Source organism: Monodelphis domestica, chromosome 2, assembly GCF_027887165.1.
Source record: "Monodelphis domestica isolate mMonDom1 chromosome 2, mMonDom1.pri, whole genome shotgun sequence".
Taxonomy (NCBI): Eukaryota; Metazoa; Chordata; class Mammalia; order Didelphimorphia; family Didelphidae; genus Monodelphis; species Monodelphis domestica.
This window is the reverse complement of record NC_077228.1, coordinates 411,618,213-411,638,438: the sequence shown is the minus strand read 5'-3', so window position 1 is coordinate 411,638,438 and position 20,226 is coordinate 411,618,213. Positions and strand designations below refer to the sequence as shown.

Below are 20,226 nucleotides of genomic sequence, written 5' to 3'. Positions count from 1 at the left end.
CTTGGTGTGTGATCATCTGAGCCTCAATCACCTCAACTGCAAAATGAGAATAATCATAATTATACTGCATATCTCAGAGGGTTGTTTTGAGGAAAGTACTTTAAGCCTTAGAATGAGGGGGAATTATTATTTATCCTGTTTGACTCCATTATAGGGATGTGAAAGGGAGTATCATGAGATAAAGCTGAAAGGATAAGTTGGAGTCAGGTTGTAAGAGATTTGAATACAAGGCAAAACAGCTTGGAAATACTTTTAATAATAATAATAGCTGGTATTTATATGGTTCTTTAAGGTTTACAAAATATCTTATACATGCTACATTACTTGATCTTCATAACAACACTGAGAAGTAGGTGCTATTATCATCCCTGTTTTGCCGTTGAGAAAACTGAGGCAAACAGAGGTTAAGTGACTTGCCCAGTCTAGTAAGGATCTAGAGTCAAATTTGAATTCAGGTCTTCCTGACTTAAAGTCCAGCACTCTAAGCACTATATCACTTAAATGCTTCATTATCATTACTGTATTAGTTGAACTACCATTGATTGCACTATTGTCATGAAACTTTGAAAGACACTTGGCTAAGAGCAGGATTCATCTTTTTTTCCCCCTCCATTTTTCATTGTCATGTGAAACACTTCCCTATTGGTCATTGTTGTAAGAGCACACTCATACAAAACCAAAATCCCCAAATAAAACCAAAGATACACTGATATGAAAGACCAACAGTCTTTCTCTGGAGGTGGATAGTGTTCCCCATCATGAGTCTTTCAAGACTGCCCCAGGTCATTGCATTGCCAAGAGTAGGCAGGTTTTCACAGATAATCATCATCCAATATTGCCGTTATTATGTACAATGTTCTCCCAGTTCTACTTATGTCACTCTGTATCAGTTCCTACAGATCTTTCTAGATTTTTCTGAAATCATCTTATCATTTCTTATAGCACAGTAATATTCCATTACCAACATGTACCACAATTTGTTCAGCCATTTCCTGACTGTTAGGGGTTCATCCTAATTAAAAAAAAAAAAAGCAAATAAGGAGCTAGGTGGATCAATAGATTAAGAGCCAGGCCCAGAGATAGGAGGTCCTGGGTTCAAATCTGGTCTCGGATATTTCCTAGCTGTGTGACCTTGAGCAAGTCACTTTACCCTCATTGCTTAGCCCTTACTGCTCTTCTTCTTTGAAAACAATACACATTATTGATTCTAAGGCAAAAGGTAAAGGCTTACAAAAATTGCATAATAAGTATAAAATTAATAATCATAGCTGAATCATGTAATTCTTTTGGGTTCCTCTCATCTTATAATTACAACAACTCTCTGAGGTAGATGGTAAAAGAATTATCCCATTTTATATTTGAAGATACTGGTCTGGACTTGTTATTCTCCTACACAAAATTGTTACTTACTCTCTACAATATTTAGGACAAAAAGCAAATTCCTTAGCTTGACATTTAAAGACCCTTCATAGTATTGAGGATGCATCCTATTGTTTTAGGCTTTGTTTCACATTAGGACCCTTAACACCCTCTTAAGAGTAGCCTAACTGGGAGTTCCTTGAAGTGACTATGCCACTCCTACTTAATGTACTCATTCTTCAAATTTTCTCTCAAGAAGCTCACACTCTAATAAACTAATAATAAATAATAATAATAAACTAACATACATAAAGGGTATAGCTTAAAGGCAGCAGAGGCCATTGGCATCTTGTTTAGAAGAAAAAGAAAATCTGAGATTAAATTTCAGTGACTAAGACTATTCCTAAAATGAGTTGGTGGGTTTGGATCCTCCCTCTTAGTTTTTCCTAGAAGAAAGGCTTCAGAGATGAGGGCTCTTCCTATAATGAAATAAATTACTTGGCACAATTGACCTATGTAAGAAGAGCCACCTCTTTATTCTGGCTTACAAAACTAGAAAAAAGAGCAAGCTTTTTGTCTTTTTCCCCCTTCCTGTGCTTTTTTTTTAAAAACAGAGATCTAAAAATGTCAGCTTCAAGGGTTATTTCTGCTTGTTTAGGGCAGAAAAAGACATGGGCTCTAAATGGGGAAGTTTCTAGACAATATTATAATTGGGGCTTGTATTACTGACCAACATAACTCCCAGATATGCTATAAAAAGTCATAAAAGTGAAAGTATAACTATAAGATTCTATGATCAATTAAAATCTTAAAAGTATACTACAAATCCCATAAAATGGATATAAGCATATATTTATGTATATACATTAACTAATAAGGGTCTCTTCTGTACTATAAAGTATTCATGTTGCACATAAAAATTTAACTTAACTATCATAAATGTAGCTATCCAAAATTAGTAAGCTAGCATAATAAACATTAATTAAACATTTTATTAACAATCATTTCCACTGCATTAGCATTCAGAAGGCTCTTTTGGGATAATGTGAATGGCCCATATCTCTTTAAAAAGCTGCCTAGAGAATTTCTTCTTCCAACAAACTGGAAGCCAAGATAACTCCTTCTAATCACCTTCCCATTCTTATCACCTTAGACTTCTTTCTGTTAGTCCATCACCACCACCACCATCAACATCATTATCATCATTGCCTTAATTTATATTACTAGGATTCTAACAATAATTTTGTGAAGTAGTATTGGAGATATGAGGGTTAATGTTCAGTTTAAATATTTGGAGAGGAGGTGCTGAATCTAGACTTCATGTTCATTGGATTCTAGCTTTTCTTTGCAAAGAAAGAGAAGCAGAGAACAATCCTGGATTGTTTGGGATCTAAAACACTTGGGTTTGAGCTCCAACTCAAAAATTTCCTAGCTATATGAATCCCTTCTGTAAACTTTACAGAAGTTTTATAACTTTATAAGTTTTATAAGTCAGTATAACAGGGTGGTTCTTCTCACAATAGTTATGTCCCAAGTTACTCATTGCATGAAGGACTCAGTGACCTCCAAGCTCTCTTCCTATTTTTTTTTTGTATGATCCTATCTTCCTCCTCTCTGCACCTATATCCTATGTTTTAATTGGTCCTTGGACCCTCAAACTATGGGTCCAGGTATGATTTTGACAGTACTGGTTCCCCATCTGAAAAACAAGGATATTAAAGCACTTATAGGACAATTGTGAAGATCAAATGAAATGTTTTTAAAGGTTTTGGAAAATCATAAAGTGTTACATAAGTGTTAATTATTGGGGATATCTCATTGCCTTTTAATCCCATTCAGCATTTTGCCTGGCAACATTAGAATGTGACTCATGACTCTTGCCTGGAAGAGGGGCCTGAGTTCTGCAAGTTTTCAAGCTAACAAAAGCAGGTTTTATTTAACCCAACAACCAAAAAAATTATAAAATATGTTCTACTCAAACCTCAAAGATTCAGGAAAATTTTCTTCTCTTTCCTGTATGGCATCAGTTAAATTGCTCCCCTCCTCCCAACCTCTCTGGAAGTCCTTATGACTAGATAACCATAGCATGGAGCCAGGCCAGGTTGTTTCTTGCTGCATTCTATGGTGTCAATCTTTTTTTTTTCTCTTTGCAACTTGAAACTAGCTTAAAATCTTCTCTTCAGATCTGACTGAACCTCTCTGGACGTCTTTTATTCCTCAATACCAACTGTAACTTTGAACATGTGAATTGATTTAATGCTATATTTTGTCTGAGTGTTTTAAAAAAAAATTTTTAGCATGAAGGGTAAGCTCAGTTGTGATCAAGTTTAAAAGTTTTTAGTTTGGGGTGGGGATAAAAGAGTAAGACTTGTTAAATTAAAAACATTATAAATACCTCCACATTCAAAGACCTAATCTATGTCAAACCAGCTCTGGATTTCATTGGATTTTAGCAAATTTAATATAGATAAAACAAATGCGGTGTTATGCTTTTTGAGAAATAAAGAGACAATTCCTTGCACTCAAAGAGATTACAACCCAACAAAGGAGATAGAACAATAGGAAATATATTATTCATAAGAATGTTGTTTCTATGTTTTCTTTGATTATTAGATGAATATCTTAAATTAAAGAACTTTCCTAAGGTCAGCAAACCTTTATGATATTCTTTCATAGTTGTGATTATAACATTTTGTTTGTTCAGTAATGTAAAGATTAAAATTTAGGAATATGGGGAGACTGAAGCAGGTAGAAATTAGTTTCTCTATTCAAGGAGTATTATATTTTTTAGAGGTTTATTAAAGGTTAAAGATTAAAGAATATACAAGTAAGAAACATGTGCCTAGGCCAGAGGCCTAGACAAAATAACCTCACATCACGCAAGAGACACATCTGCTCCAAAACAGAAGTCCAAAAGAGACCCAAAAACCTTTGCCACCACCAGCTTAAATCCTTCCTCGATCTTGGCCCACCTCAGAATTCCCGTGAGGTTACAAAGCATTTTGGGGAAGTGGAGCAAAGGCTTGTGGGGATTGTAGTCCTGTATTCGAGTCTATTTTTTACAGTAAGGAATTATGTGAATTGATCTTGAGTTACAATAAAGAAGGATAGAATAAGGTATGAAAATATTTTACCATGTTGCTTTGAGGCATGAAAATAATTATTAGACACAAAAATCATTCTTCTCATTCATAATGATTCAATATGTAAAAACAACTCTTGTATATCTCTTTTCTTGTTCCTGATAGAATAGATTTGTTTAGGTTCCATGTTATTGATCTAACAAGCACTGACAAGTTACTGACTAGAACAGTTCTTAACCTTTTTTGTGTCATGAACCCTTTTGACATCTATAGGCTGCTTCTCAGAATAATGTTTTTATGTGAATAAAATTAAATACAAGAGCTTACAATGGAAATCAATTAGTGTGAAGTAAAGTTATCAAAAGAATTTTTAAACTAGTTAACAGGCCCAAAGTTAAGGTTTCCTGGATTAAAGAAAAGGATCCCTTGAGATTTTACAAAAGCTTTAAGAGCATCTTCCTTGAAAGTTAAAATAAGATATACCTCAATCTGACCGGTACACACTTGCCAAAGAGCTGACTTATCCATGTTGGTTATCTCAAAAGGAGAAAAGAAAAGGGAAGAGAAAAAAAAACATTTTCCCTCATTTCATTTTCTGATTGCCCAAGAATTCAATTTACTCAGCTTTTTCCCCCAAAAGATAAAAATAGAAAATATTTTTACTCTCTTACCTAAGAAGCTTTGAGTTTAAATAAAATTCAGCTTTAATATTGATATATTAACCAGAGATATTAACCACTTATCTGTAGTGAGTAGGTAGTGCAATGGATAAAGTGCTGGGCCTTGAGTCAGGATGACTCATCTTGATTTCAAATCTGGCCTCATATACTTACTAGCTGTGTGACAGTTGGCAAGGACCTTAACCTTGTTTGTCTTAGTTTCTTCATCTATAAAATGATCTGGAGAAGGAAATGGCACAGTATTCCAGTATCTTTGCCAAGAAAATCCCAAATGGGTTCATAAAGACATAATTGAAAGGACCAAACTTCAACAAGTATTAACCACAACTTGTATTCTCTTCCAAGAGCTATTCAGAAGTTGGATGATAAGGGGGCAGCTGGGTGGCTCAGTGAATTGAGAGCCAAGCCTAGAGATGGGAGGACCTAGGATCAAATGGGGCCTCAGACACTTCCTAGCTGTGTGACCCTGGGCAAGTCACTTGACCCCCATCGCCTAGCCCTTACCACTCTTCTTCCTTGGAACCAATACACAGTATTGATGCCAAGACAGAAGTTAAGGGTTGTTTTTTTTAAAGAAGTTGGTTGATAAATATAAAAATAATTTTTTTACCCTTTTAGTTCAAGATAAAACAAATCAAGAAAATTAGAAACATAGCATCTGCCTTTGTTCCATGAAAATTTAATGGAGTGAAATGTGAAAAGTGAGCAAGAAGCTCCAGGATTACAGAAAATACTGTCTATAGTAGAAAGCTACACCACATTGGAAAGACAGGCATAACCTTGCCCAAATCTCTGTTAACTACAGTAACCACTAGAAAATATACACCAAAAGAAAATAAGGAAGAAAGTGAAAACTTTATAAGTTTTAAATTAAAGTAGTTTTTGAATTTACTTGCTACTGGAAACAAATTGTTTCTCTGGGCATACAACTGATGGGACTCAGATAAGATAATGGGAAGGTGGAGGCACTTGTACTGGGCATGCTGACCTTTTCTTGTGGTCAGAAACACTGCAAAGATATTTCTAAGAATTGGTCACTACTTTCTCAGATAGATCCTGAAGTTCCAAAGCAATTATAAACATCACAAAAACCATGAAAAAATTGTTAACCCCCAACATTTGTTTAAAAAAATTATTATTAAACTTGGATATAATTAAATGAATGTTCAAATTACTAAACTAGGGCTTTAAGAAGCATTTTCTTACAGTTCAGGGAGACTTGTTTCCATTTTTTTCTGAGTAAGTAATTTTCCTTTTTTTTGGTCCACCTGGGATTTATTTCATCAGTGTAGGGGGATCTCTGTGAAGAAACTCCCTCTACCAAAGCAGATCAACAACTGTCCTGCCACATACAAGGTTTGGAAATCAGAGGAGTGGGGTTTGAATTATGGTTGTGTACTTGTATATAATTGTTATACTTATGTGGCCTCATCCAAAAAATTAACATGCTGTTCTAGATTCCCTTCCAGGTCTAAATCTCTTTTACTATTACACTAAAAAGAGGCCAGATCTGATTCAGATGGTAACACCTAGGTAAATAGTTATGGTTATTGTCATCCAGAATAGGGAATTCAAGGTCTTCCTCTACGCTTCAAGGCACAATAACACTTCTCTTTTTGAGGATACTTCACATATTTTATTAACATTTTAAGACTAACTTTAATCTCAGAATCTCAAATATACCTATTTCCTTTGTTGTTTTTTCACTTAAATTCATGGTTTATCAGAACAGACTATAAACAAATATTTATCATGTCTGTTACATGTAACATACATGAACTGCTTTAAAACAGAAATCTATCTCCCTCCCTCCTTTTTTATAAATACTGGTATCAAAACAATCCTGAACATACTTTTTGTTCCTACAAGTAGTCGGTACCCAAACTTCTTCAAATAGTCTTCAAAAGTTTCCTGAGAGCACTGATTGGTTAAGCAATTTTCCCAGGATCCTTCAGAGAGGGTATGGCAGAGGGAGGACCTGGTACTAGGTCTTTCTGACTCTGAAGATAGCTCTCCAGTCACTACACCATTTAGGCAAGAGAACTGCATTTGCCAGAATAGCACAGAAAGTTCTGGTGCATAAATAGTAGTTAGGTGGCTCAGTGGATTGAGAATCAGGCCTAGAAACAGGAGGTCCTGGATTCAAATATATCTACCCTTCCCCATCCCTTCAGGTGGACAAGTGATTGTCACATACACCAGAATTAATTGTAAAACCTTCCTGTTAGTCAGAATTGGTGAAAGGGACACATTCCTGAGGATTCTCAAGAATAAAGGAAATAAAAAAAAGCAGCAGGCTGGGTAGAATCTCTGACACAAACCCTAGACATGAATACACAGTAATTCTCTCCAATATACAGGAATTTGACTTTTCTACTCTAAGGCCTGGATATTTATTTATTTATTTATTTATTTATTTTTAGAATTTTTTTTCCATGGTTACATGCTTTATGATCCTCTCCCCCCTTCTGTCTCCCCTCCTGGAGCTGACAAGCAATTCCACTGGGATATACAAGGCCTGGATATAAGAATTAATACAGTTTATGAAAAATAAATTCTCACAATCAATGCCTAGCACTTTGCACATCTTAAGCATTTAATAACTGCCTTATTCATTCATATTGAAAAATAAAAAAAAGAAAATCACTTATCTAATTTTGAAAACTGGAATATAGCTTATATTGTTAGACTTTGGGATTTTGTTTTGATACCTTGCTTTGTTTTTCCTTTTTCTTTTAAGACCTTTGTTATAAGGAATGGCTTGCTGGGTAGAGCATAGGGGGGAGGTATATTTAGAAATAAATGTGATATAAACATGAAAGCTATCAATAACATTTTTGGAATAGATATGTGATTTTCTAGATAAAAGGAGCTCCAAATGAAGAAACTCCATCTACAAATATAGATTAATAACTGCTCTGTAAAAAAAAAAAAGTCTTAAAGTTGCCTGGGGTACTGAAAGAAGATTAATGATTTACTCAAGATTGTATAATGTAAAGAATAATTTAATTAAGCAACTTCAATTTATGTTCATTGCTTAATGTCTATGTAAGTATAATCTTTGTGCTAATCTTTACACTAGAAGACTATGGGTCATCAGGATGCTCAATCAGGGTATGATAACCAAGGATGGGGAATTGGAAGATCCAGATATAGAGACTTTTCAAAAGAATCTTTTAGGAACTGGGAAAAGAAAAGGATAAAAAGCAAAGATGTGAAGAATAAACTTTTTTTTTAAAGATAAAGTATAAAAAATCTAAGGAAAGAAAAAGAGACTAGGTAAGAGAAGGCAGAAAATTTTCTTTTATTTATTCTGGGCTATATTCCAGGAAACAGAAAGCAAGATTTAGGAATATTTCTGTTTCTGGGAAGCACCTGAGAAAGTGCCAAACCAGAGTTTAGAGGACAACAAGTAGAAAATTTTCCTCCTGGAATTTTTGGAATTTCAACAGCTCTAGGAGGACCTTATTTCCTCAAGTAACAAAGGAGCTGAAATAGTTCTAGATTCATTTAGGAAGATAAAGAAAAGTAAAATAAGAAACGGGACTGTTATAATGCATTAATTTAGTGTATTATATTCTGTCAAGTTAGAGAGAGTTAATGAAACTATACATCTGTGATTTACCTAAACTGCAAGTTGTATTTTGTGATCCAAATGTAAGAGGCAGCATCCCATAATGGAAAGAATATTAGATTTGGAGTTAGGGGAGAATTGGGTTTGCATCCCAACTACCATACTTAATAGATGAGTGACCATGAGGAGATGAGGAAAGTGAGCCTCAGAGAGGCTGAATTATTTTCTGGAAGTCACAGAAAGTATTTAGGTCAGGAATACCACCATTACCAAAGAATAGAAATTGCCTTAAACCACTGAAAGCACATACGTAGATGTATATATATTTATATAATATATAATGTCATATTAGTATCTAAGAGATAACTATAGCTAGAAATACCTATATATGACACAACTAGGTGGTTCAATGAATAGAGTGCTGACCATGGAGTCTGGAAGGCCTGAGTTTAAATCCAGTCTCAGACATTTCATAGCTGTGTGATTCTGGACAAGTCACTGTCTTGGTTTCCTCAACTATAAATGGGAATAATAATACTAATGGGAATATGTCAAGGGAATATGTTCTGAGTACCAACTGAGATAATACAGTATTTGTAAAGCACTTAGAGCTGTATCTGGCATCTAGATGGAAGATTAATAAAAGCTTATTTCCTTCCATTCTTCCTACCCTTTCTTCCTTTCTAGGATATTCCATCCAGTACCAACTTGTCAATTTTTCTCTTATTTCTGCTTTTTTCTTCATCTTCTTTAAATCACCACCAGCTCTACAAAACAGAATCATTTTCTTTTAACTTTTGTGAATGAGGCATATCCTAAGTTGTGTAATTAGCATTTTGCTTATTTTGTAGAATCTGGACTTTTGGCAAGACCAATAATGAATGTCTTCCCTTCATTCTTTTAACAACCCATTTCTAAGTGCATACCAAAGGCAAAGCACTGCAAAAGCAATGAATTCTACAAATATTGATCAAATGTCTACTATAAGCAAAGCACTGAGGTAGATTGTCAGATACAAAGTAAAAAAAAAATAGTCCCTATTCTCAAAAATCACTGAGGGAGGTGAGTCAGGAAAGGGGCAACATGTACTCAGGAGTAAATATAAATATATTTCAGACATATTGTATTATTGTTTTCTAATGAATTTGGGTTGTTTCCATAATGATTGAAACTCAAGGAGCATCAGTTACTGGGAGAAATTTTTCAGGACTCCATATTCCTGGAAAATGTATAATTGGGTCATGGCAGCTACATCAGAAGGCAAGGACTCTGAAGATGGATGGGAAGTCTGCTGAGAGGGGGGAGGGCCAAAGGTAGCTAGCATATGGTGGGATTGATCAGCAAAAATAGAGAATATCAGATCAGGAAGACATAAAAGTAGGCTATGGAGTAGGACTGCCATGTTTCATTATGATCCTGAAGTACTGTAAAATATTTGGAAAGGTAGATTGGAGTCAACCCATGGGCCACTAATTAAATTGCTGTTTTCTAAAAATACAGTTTCGGCAAAGAGAAAGGTCACTACTTCAGAGATTGGAACAAAAGAGGAGAGGGTGGTGGAACAAAAATGGTGAGGTATAGAGAAGGGAAGAAGAGGGAGATCAAGATGAAAGGCATTACCTTTTTTCTTAGTAAAGTAGGAGAGAGGATCCTTAGTAGAGATTGAGTAGGAAGAGGGCTTGAGGAGAAAGAAGGTTTAGAATTGCTCCAGTGGGAGTACAATATTTAGTTGATAAAAGAAAATTAAGAGGATTTATATGTATCTAGGAGGCCCCAGATGAGATCCAATAATGCTCATCTTTAGTGAGTTAAGATGGCACAACTGATTTTCTTTAGTCATGTTCATCAGTGTGGAAAGACTTCCAAAGAAGATGGTTTGTGGGGGTAACATAGGGTTCATAGGATTAAATGGACCATATATTTAAAGCTGAAAATGGTCTTAAAGTACATCTAGTCCAACCATTATCATTTTATAGAGAAGGAAACTGAGGCCAAAGACGTTAAGTGACTTTCCCAAACAGAGCAGATTCAAACCTAGGTCTTTTCATTCTAAATCTAGTGTTCTTTGTAGTACACCCAAGGCTAAAGTGGCTACAGGGCAAAGAAACCAGGGGTTTATGGACAGAGGACAGGGTATGGTTGAACTGATTAACTCTGGATCAAGACCTTGAATGGAGGAAAGCAAGGTCAAAGCAGGGGTGGACTAGAAGAACAGGGAAGAATGGCAGCTAGGTGGCACAGGGAATGGAACCATCTAGTAAGGAGTAAGGAGGACCTCAGTTCAAATCTGACCTCAGACACTTGTTAGCTCTGTGACCCTGGGCAAGTCACTTGTTCCCAATTACCTAGCCTTTGCCATTGTTCTCTCTTAGAATTGATACTAAGACAGAAGGTAAGGGGAAGAAGAAGGTGAAGGAAGAGGAATAGGAGGAGAAGGAGAGGTAGAGGGATAGAGACCAGTAAAAATGACTAATATAGATTTAGGAATAAGGCAAAGGGAGAGATAAAAGGATAGGGGTTTCTGATCAGAGAGAATGTTGAAGAAAAGAAACAAGAGAGTTTCACAGTTCTGGATGTGTAAAACATATCAATAACCTCCTTTTCAACTTCCCTGGATATGTTAAGAAACAATATTATTGTGGTCTAAAAGTCCCTTTTCAGGTGCTCTGCATCCCCAACTGAGAGAGGTAGGTTAGGTCAAAGACAAAAGTCATCTTAATTTATCTCTAACCCAGATAAAGTCATAGCCTCCTCATTGTCCCATTTCCATGTGATTGGTCCCATGACACACAAATTATTGGTCACAGAAAGAAAACAAACATTTCTTAAATGCCTACTTTGTGCCAAGCACTGTGCAAAAAGCTTTACAACATCTCAGTTGATTCTCACCACAACTCTAGGAGGTAGGTACAATTTTTATCCCTATTTTTTACAGTTGAAGAAATGGAGGTTAAGCAAAATGATTAGGGTCACTTAGCTAGTAAATATTAGAGGGTAGATTAAAATTCAGATCTTCCTGACTCTAAACCCAGGACTCTGTCCACTGTACTACCTAACTGTTTCTATCAATCTTTTTAGTTCTTGAGGGGAGTGGTCAAGAAGGAATTGAGATATTCTATTCTGAAATGTCCATCCAAATGTAAACTCTTACCCATCCTCCACTCAGTTTTCAAACTGACCTCTCTAAAGCAAATATCTGACAACACTTTTCTCCACACCCACCATTCTAAAAACTCCAGGTGTGGCCTATTCCTTCCAAGGTAAACTATAAAACCCAGTGTAGCTTTTAAAGTCCTCCATAACCAGGTCTCTTCCTGCTTTTCCAGTTTCCTTACACCCTATTCCCCTTCAAGGACTTTGCAATTCAATGACTCTGGCCTTGTTTTTGAAACACAATACTCTTATCTCTTTCCATGAATTTTCATTGGCTAAAATGCTCTCCCTCTTCAGAGGTTCCCTGTCTTCCTTTAAGTTTCAGCTAAAATCTCACCTTTCATGACTGCCCCCTTCCCTCCTTAATGCTACAGAATATCTCCAATTTATCCAGTAGATTTCTTTCCTTTTTTTTTGTTTAAGGTTATTTGCATATTTTCTCTCCCATGAAACTGTCAACTAGAAAAAACACAGAACTATTAAATAGTCAAAAATCACTCTTTAATCAAGGGAAAAGGGGTTAGTGCTAATAATACGACAACAGAGCTGCTTTCCAAGACAGCACAGAGTCAAGACACCCTGGTCACCAGCCCCTGGGAGTGCCACCAACTCAGGATGGACTCCAAGGAACAAAAGAACTTGGGGAACCTATATACCACTCTAGATGACCTGGGGGGTTTAGGATTAGAGGGACAGTTGATTGACTTTACAATGGTAAGAAAGGAAAATGAAGAGTTCCAGACAGGAATAATAGTGAGGGGCTGGGGCCCTACAATGGACACAAAAGGGAAAGACTCAGCCTAGGGCTGGGTATCATTGGTCATGGACCTTAGCCTAGGGGGAGAAACCATTGGGACAAAAGGGATACTCAATATTGGATGGGATTAGCTGTTCCCCCCCCCAAACTACCAGGAAGTTCACTGTCTGGTGAAGAGGGACCTTCCCTCAGGGGGAAACCTCTCTTGTGACAAGGTCAAAACCTGGGGTTTCTACACTCAAATTAAATAAACTGCAGATCTCTAGATTTCCATGTTGACAAAACTATGAGTCCGTAATGACTTAGGCATTGTTTTTTTGCTTTTGTTTATATCAATCATGCTTAGAACAAGGTTTGGCACATAAATTAGCAATAAATGCTTGTTTCAACTCTGAAGCATCACCTCATACCTAGCAGACTGGCTAACATGACAGCAAAGGAAAGTAATGAATGTTGGAGGGGATGTGGCAAAGTTGGGACATTCATGCATTGCTGGTGGAGTTGTGAATTGATCCAACCATTCTGGAGGGCAATTTGGAACTATGCCCAAAGGGCGCTAAAAGACTTTCTGTCCTTTGATCCAGCAATAGCTCTGCTGAGTTTATACCCCAAAGAGATAACAAGGGAAAAGACCTGTGCAAGAATATTCAAGGCTCAGTTCTTTGTGGTGGCAAAAAAATTGGAAAATGAGGGGATGCCCTTCAATTGGGGAATGGCTGAATAAATTGTGGTATATGTTGGTGATGGAATACTATTGTGCTCAAAGAAATAGTGAACTGGAGGAATTCCATGTGAACTAGAACAACTTCTAGGAATTGATGCAGAGTGAAAGGAGCAGAACCAGGAGAACATTGTACACAGAGACTGATACACTGTGGTACAAACAAATGTAATGGACTTCTCCATTAGTGGCAATACAGTGATCAAGAACAACTCTGAGGGATTTATGAGAAAGAACACTATCCACATTCAGAGGAAAAACTGTGGGAGCAGAAATACAGAAGAAAAACAACTGCTTGACTACATGGGTCAAGGGGGATATGATTGGGGATATAGACTCTAAAACGATCATCCTAGTGCAAACACCAACAACATGGAAATAGGTTCTGATCAAGGACACATGTAAAACCCAGTGGAATTGTGTGTCTGCTTCAGGAAGGGGGAGGGGAGGGGAAAGGGAGAGGGAAAGAATATGATTCTTGTAACCAAGGAATAATGTTCTAAATTGACTAAAATTTTTTTTTTCAAAAAAAAAAAATGCTTGTTTCCTTGACTTGAAAAAAACTTTAAATAAAAACAGCATGAATGATTTTGTAGCATTAAATGGTGAGTTTTTCTATTTTTTGAAAAAAAAATTTTTTTCAGTCAGCAAAAAAAATCTATCTTCCCAACCTCCAACCCCTACCAATGAAAAACAACAGAAAAACAAATGCCCATTTACAAATATCTTTAGATTAGCAAAACAAATTTCCTTATTGGCCGTGTCCAAATAAATATACACATCATTCTATAATCTGTCTATTAGGAGGTACATAGTATATTGCATCATTAGTTCTCTGGAATCATGGTTGGTCATTATATTGATTAAGTTCCTTATTCTTTCAAAGTTGTTTGTCTTTACTATATTATGGTCATTATATCAATTGTTCATCTGGTTCTATCCACTTCACTCTGTATCAGTTCATACAAATCTTTCTAGATTTCTCTGGAGCAATCCCTTTTATAATTTCTTATGGAACAATGATATTCCATCATCTATATATCATAATTTGTTCAGCTATTCCCCAATTTATGGGGTTTCCCCTCCTTTCCCACTTTTAGCAACCTTAAAAAGAAGCTATAAATATTTTTGTACATTCTCAGAATTTGTTTTGCTCAGGACTAATTGCTCTCTTAATCTACCTTCTCTCCAATCCCCCCCCCCCGCCCCTTTTTGTTTCTTTCCCTCTTAATTCCCTGTTCAATGAAATATATTTCTGTACCCAACTCTATGTGTCTATTCTTCCCTCTTTTGAACAGATCAGATGAGAATGAGGTTTAAGTGTCACCCATTCCCCAAATAACCCTTCTCCTTGCTTGCAAAAATATGTACTTGTATACCATGATTACTTGAGATAATTTCCCTTAATCTGCCTTTCCCTTCTATTGCCCACCCCATGATATTCATCTACACTTCCCTTTTGTTTTTATAAGATCCTTAAGACATATCATAATCACTCTTAGACCTTCTTCTAATTAGATTCCCTCTATGGACTTCATCTATGATGATAGGGTTCTGTTACAGTTAAAAGAGTGGTTGGTTGGCATAAACTGTGACCGAAAAAATATGGTTTCAAGACTTTGAATTTCCAAAACTGTAAAGATAATTTTTTGTGTCTTGATTTATATTAAAAATAAAGTGGTCGCCATGGGAAAAATTCCCAAATATGAAATATTCAAGTCAGCTGGGTTTTCTGGAGATTTTAATTAATACAAATTAATAAATTAATGAAAAGGGAGATACACAGAGTAAGAGGGAATAGTAGGAAAAAGCCTAGGCCAGCCTAGGCTTTAAGCCTTAAGAGAGACCAGTCAGTCTTTAATCACTCAACACAAGATCATTCCAAGCAAAACTCTAGTGTTCAGAGAGACCCTCCAGTTTAGCTCAGGAAGCTCCACTTCAGCTTCCAAGGCTGAATCCCTTCAGAGGCCTTCTGGCCTCCTTTTAAAGAGAATTTTCTCCTATGTCACCTCCCCTAAGTTTTCACATCTACCAATCACAGTAGACGTTTTCACAGGAGTGACCATTCTTAATTCACACCTACCAATCACAGTAGATGTTTTCACAGGAGTGACCATTCTTAATTCACTCCTTCTTTAGTTCTCAACTTCTCTGGGTAGACCAAAACTTCTCACCATCTTTTGTTAAGCTTGTCCCTTGCAAGTTTGCAAGTTGCCTGACCTTTTAGTGATTAATTTGACCTTTTATAGGTACTTAGCACCTTTTTGTATTAGATCTAAAAATAGACTTAGCTTAAGGGCTTTTGCCTCACTATAAGTATGAGTTAAGTACTTTTTCATTGTTCAATAAGGAGTTTACAACTTTATCTTCCCCTAAAGTATGCTTAAGTATGGGTGGAGTAAGGTTAGAGTTCTCACATTCCTGATCAAGTACCTTCATTGTTTAAAATGGGGAATGGTCTTAACCAAATGTTCTAAGTAGAGTCTGAGAATCTTTAACATTCACAAGTCTGAGAAATTTTAAGATTCACAGTTCTGAGGGACACATGTATAATCTCTCTAGATTAGAATAAAAGCAGTTGATTTTTTTTTTTGGTCCTTTATCATGATTCAGTTGTATTTATTTTTTTATATTTGTCTTAGCTCTCTTGGGTACACTTCAAAGTTTCTATTCAGTTGGCCTTTTTATTAGGAATGATTGGTTGTCCCTCTATTTCATCAAAGATCCTTTTTCCTCCCTGTAGCAATATAATAAGTTTTGCTGGGCAAGTTATTCTTGGCTGTAAATACACATCTTTTGCTTTGTGGAATATAATATTCCAAGTTCTCTGCTCCTTTATAGTAGTACCTGCTAAATTATATGTAATTCTGACTGTGGTTCCTCAGCACATAAATTCTTTATTTCTGGCTGTTTTGGGTACTTTTTTCTTTTTTCTTTTATTTGAAAGCTTTGGATTTTTTTTCATATTTCCACATTAGCCATGTTGTAAGAGAAAACACAAATATAAAAAAAATAAAAATAAAGAAAAAATTGAAAGTACGCTTCAATCAATCTATATATACTATGAGTTCATCAGTTCACCCTCTGAGGTAGATAGCATTTTCCATCATGAGTCCTTTGAAATTCTCTAGAATTTTTGTCCTAATCAGAGTAGTGGAAGCTCTGAATTTTGACTATGAGTTTTAATTTTAGGAGTTTCAGAAAGTGCCCAGAAGATTCTTTCTATTTCTACTTTGCCTTCTGGTTCTGAGACTTTGGGTAGTTTTCTTTGGGGTTCTTGAATATGATGTCTGAGGTTTTGTTTTATTTTGTTTTGTTTTGTTTTGTTTTTTTGCTTAGGATGTTCAGATCAATACTTCTTAAGTAGCATTCTGCTAGATCTATTTTCCAGGTCAGTTGTGTTTACAAAGAGATACCTTATTTCTTCTAATTTTTCAGTCTTTTGATTTTGTGTCAATATTTTTTATTATCTCATAGAGTCATTGGCTTTTATTTGGTACATTCTTATTTTCAGAGAGTTTGTTGTTTGGGTAGGGTATTATAATCCTTATGCCAAGACACTGATTCTCTTTCAAATTCTTTCTTCCATAGTTCTAATTTATTTTCCATTTTTTCCCTCTGTTGCTCTCAATTCACTGACAAACACATTTTATGATTTATTTTTAAATTAATTAATTTATTTACCAATTACATGTAATAAGTTTTCCAAGGTTATATCATCCAAATTGTCTCCCTTCCTTCCTCCCCCCTTCTCCTCCCCCTCCAGGAGCTGGCAAACAATTCAATCTGGGTTATATATGTATTATCACACAAAACATATTTCCATAGTATTCATTTTTGTAAGAGAATAATTTTATAAAACAAAAATCCCCAAACATATACCCAGATAAGAAAGTGAAAAATCATATGCTTTCATAGGCATTCCTATTCCAACAGTTCTCTCTCTGGAAATGGATAGCATTCTTTTTCATAATTCCATCAGAATTGTTCTGGATCATTGTATTGCTGATAGTAGCTAAATCTATCACATTTGATTTTTCCATAATATTGCTGTTACTGTGTACAATGTTTTCCATGTTCTGCTTATTTCACTCTACATCAGTTCATGTAGGTCTTTCTAGTTTTTACTGAAATCACCTGTCCATTATTTCTTACGGCATGATAGTATTCCATCACTATCATATACTACAATATGCCCAGGCATTATGCAATTGAGAGCCATCTTTTAGTTTCTAATTTTTTGCCACCACAAAAGCAGAAACTATAAAAATTTTTGTACAAGCAGGTCCTTTCCCCTCCCCCCCTTTTTTTTATCTCTTTGGGATATAGACCTAGTAGTGATATTACTAGACCAAAGGGCATACATTGTTTTATAGTCCTTTGAGCATAATTCCAAATCACCCTCCAGAATGGTTGGATCAGTTTACAACTCTACTAGCAATGCATTAGTGTACCAATTTTGCCATACCCCCTACAACATTTACCATTTTCCTGTCATATTGGCCAAGCAGATAGGTGTGGTACTTCAGAATTGTTTTAATTTGCATTTCTTTAATCAAAAGACATTTAGAACATTTTTTTCATATAACTATTGATAGCTTTGATTTCTTTATATGAAAACTGCCTATTTATATCTTTGACCATTTGTCAACTAAGGAATGACTGATAAATTTGCATTCTGATAAATTTGACTTAGTTCTTTATATATTTGAAAAATGAGATTTTTATTAGAGAAATTTTTTTATAAAAATTTCCCCCCAGTTTGTTGTTTCCCATCTAATGTTGGATGCATTTGTTTTGTTTGCATAAAACCTTTTAAATTTAATATAATCAAAATTATTCATTTTCCATCTTTTAATGTTCTCTGTATCTTGTTTCATCATAAATTCTTCCCTTCTCCATAGATCTGACAGGTAAACTATTCTGTGTTTCCCAAATTTACTTATAATATCACACTTTCCATTTAAATCATCTACCCATTTTGACCACATCTTGGTATAGGGTATGAGTTATTAATCTAAACATTCAAAATAAATATGTTTCAATCTCCCACAGTTAAATTTCACTACATCCCAAAGTTCATTCTGGATCTTTTGGTGCAGTGTGAAGTTTCTGCAGGCATCTCCATGGCACCTTCTCTAAACTTTCTGGATTCAGGGAGGTAGCAAGTTTCTTAGCCTAAAATTACTCTTGAACAAGAAAAAAAAATTATAAAACCAGAGTTTTATGACAGTTATATGATCTCCCCTGAGAAGGGTGTTCACAAACACATCGATCACCCTGAGATTCATGGCTGAGTTTTGAGTTATATGAATCAATTGTAAAAAAAGGAAGTAAAAAAATAATGAAAACCAAATAGAAAAAAAGGGAAAAAAATTCCTAGTAAGCAAGAATAAGGCTATAACATGTCCTAGAATTAGGGTCTAATAATGTGATTTATGTCTCATGAGCCTATAGGACCACTGCAGCAATATGCACTTACCCAATCATTAGCCAGGACTACAGAAAATTGACACACTTATAAAAGATAGAAAAGGGACCACATTTTAGCAGTAAATACTAAATAGCATTCCCTTGTCTTATTTTACCTTTGTTCTCAGGGATATGGGAGCCAAGATGATAGCCAAATTTAGGTGCTTGTCAGAATGTGGCATGGGGAAGACCTGCTTCTGATGTATGTCAAACAACTGCAACCAAACAAGTTCTCGGTCTTGGCACAGATTCTCATTAATACCAATAGGATTGGTTGGTCTCCTTTGACCTTGTGCTTCTTGGCATTCTATAAAGGCTCTTTTGTGGTCTCTTCTCCTGGAATCAGACATAATCATTAACCAAAGTCTAATAATATTTAACAATCAATGGCAGGTTTCCATAGTCTAAAGCTTTTGGGTATGTATTACTATTAGGGATAATGGATATTATAAACTTATATTATGTTAGTGCAAAATCAAAAACCCATTAATATTGGTAATGTGGTTCAAGTGCAAAAAAATGAGAGAAGAAAGAAAACTCAAATACCCTATTGAACTTACAAGGAAGAACAATAAAAAAATTTTAAGAAAGAATAAAAAATACATAGTTCGTGTTTAGCAACACACTGTGCTTGCCATGGAGAGGCAGAATATAAAGGTTTCTCACTCAAAAATACCATCCATTTTCTTCTTAACTTGGCCATGGTTCACAGTGTGAGTGGAAATGATTTTTCACCAAGTAATGGCTTTGCAAAACTGTAGTATAGCAGTTAATGCACATTCAAAGAAATACCAAAATCTCTAAAATCACAAGGGCTCATAACTTTTGCAAAAGTTATTGATACAGGTTGTAATCAGTTTGATGGAGAACATTCATCATCTATGTGTCAATTAACAAAGGCAAAAAGGCACAAAAGGCCGTTTAGGCAACATGTGACCTTGATGAATCTGGTGATAAATCCAGTATCCATAAGGGCTTGTATTTTGTAATGGAAAAGGTTTGCCCAACTTGACTATGGGCTTTTACAATGGTATTATCTTCAGTTCAGGTGTAGGGAGAGGGCACAAATAAAGACAATGTAACAGAATATATAGTTAAATGACCAAAACACAGTATCTGAAAATGATTCAGTGTAATAGAGTATATTAGATTAGATCAATATGTGAACTTAAAAAAATTAAATCATAAAGCAAAAATTCAGCAAATACAATATATGTGACAGGATACAGGCATTGAATTCAAGAGTTCTTTTCTTCAACTCCAATAGCTGCATTACAGACTTCTTCACTATTTGGAGGGGAACAAAACTGAATGAGTTAACAATGGAGTATGGAAAGACTTAAAAAATCACCTCTAGATTCTTTAAGGTTTCTTCTCCTCCCAAGTATCATCATCCATCTAGATTCCTTTGGTCACACATCTGGGGT

At 35.4% G+C, this 20,226-nt stretch overlaps 1 long non-coding RNA gene across 2 annotated transcripts in view; it reads right to left on the bottom strand.

Annotated features, from left to right (window-relative positions):
* Positions 1–19,771, bottom strand: part of LOC103092767 (uncharacterized) — a 124,435-nt gene extending 104,664 nt beyond the window's left edge. For both annotated transcript variants that reach the window (XR_008916686.1, XR_008916685.1), the window contains exon 1: positions 18,916–19,771. This is a non-coding gene — a long non-coding RNA (uncharacterized LOC103092767). The remainder of the gene's footprint in view (positions 1–18,915) is intronic.
* Positions 19,772–20,226: the final 455 nt, after the last annotated feature.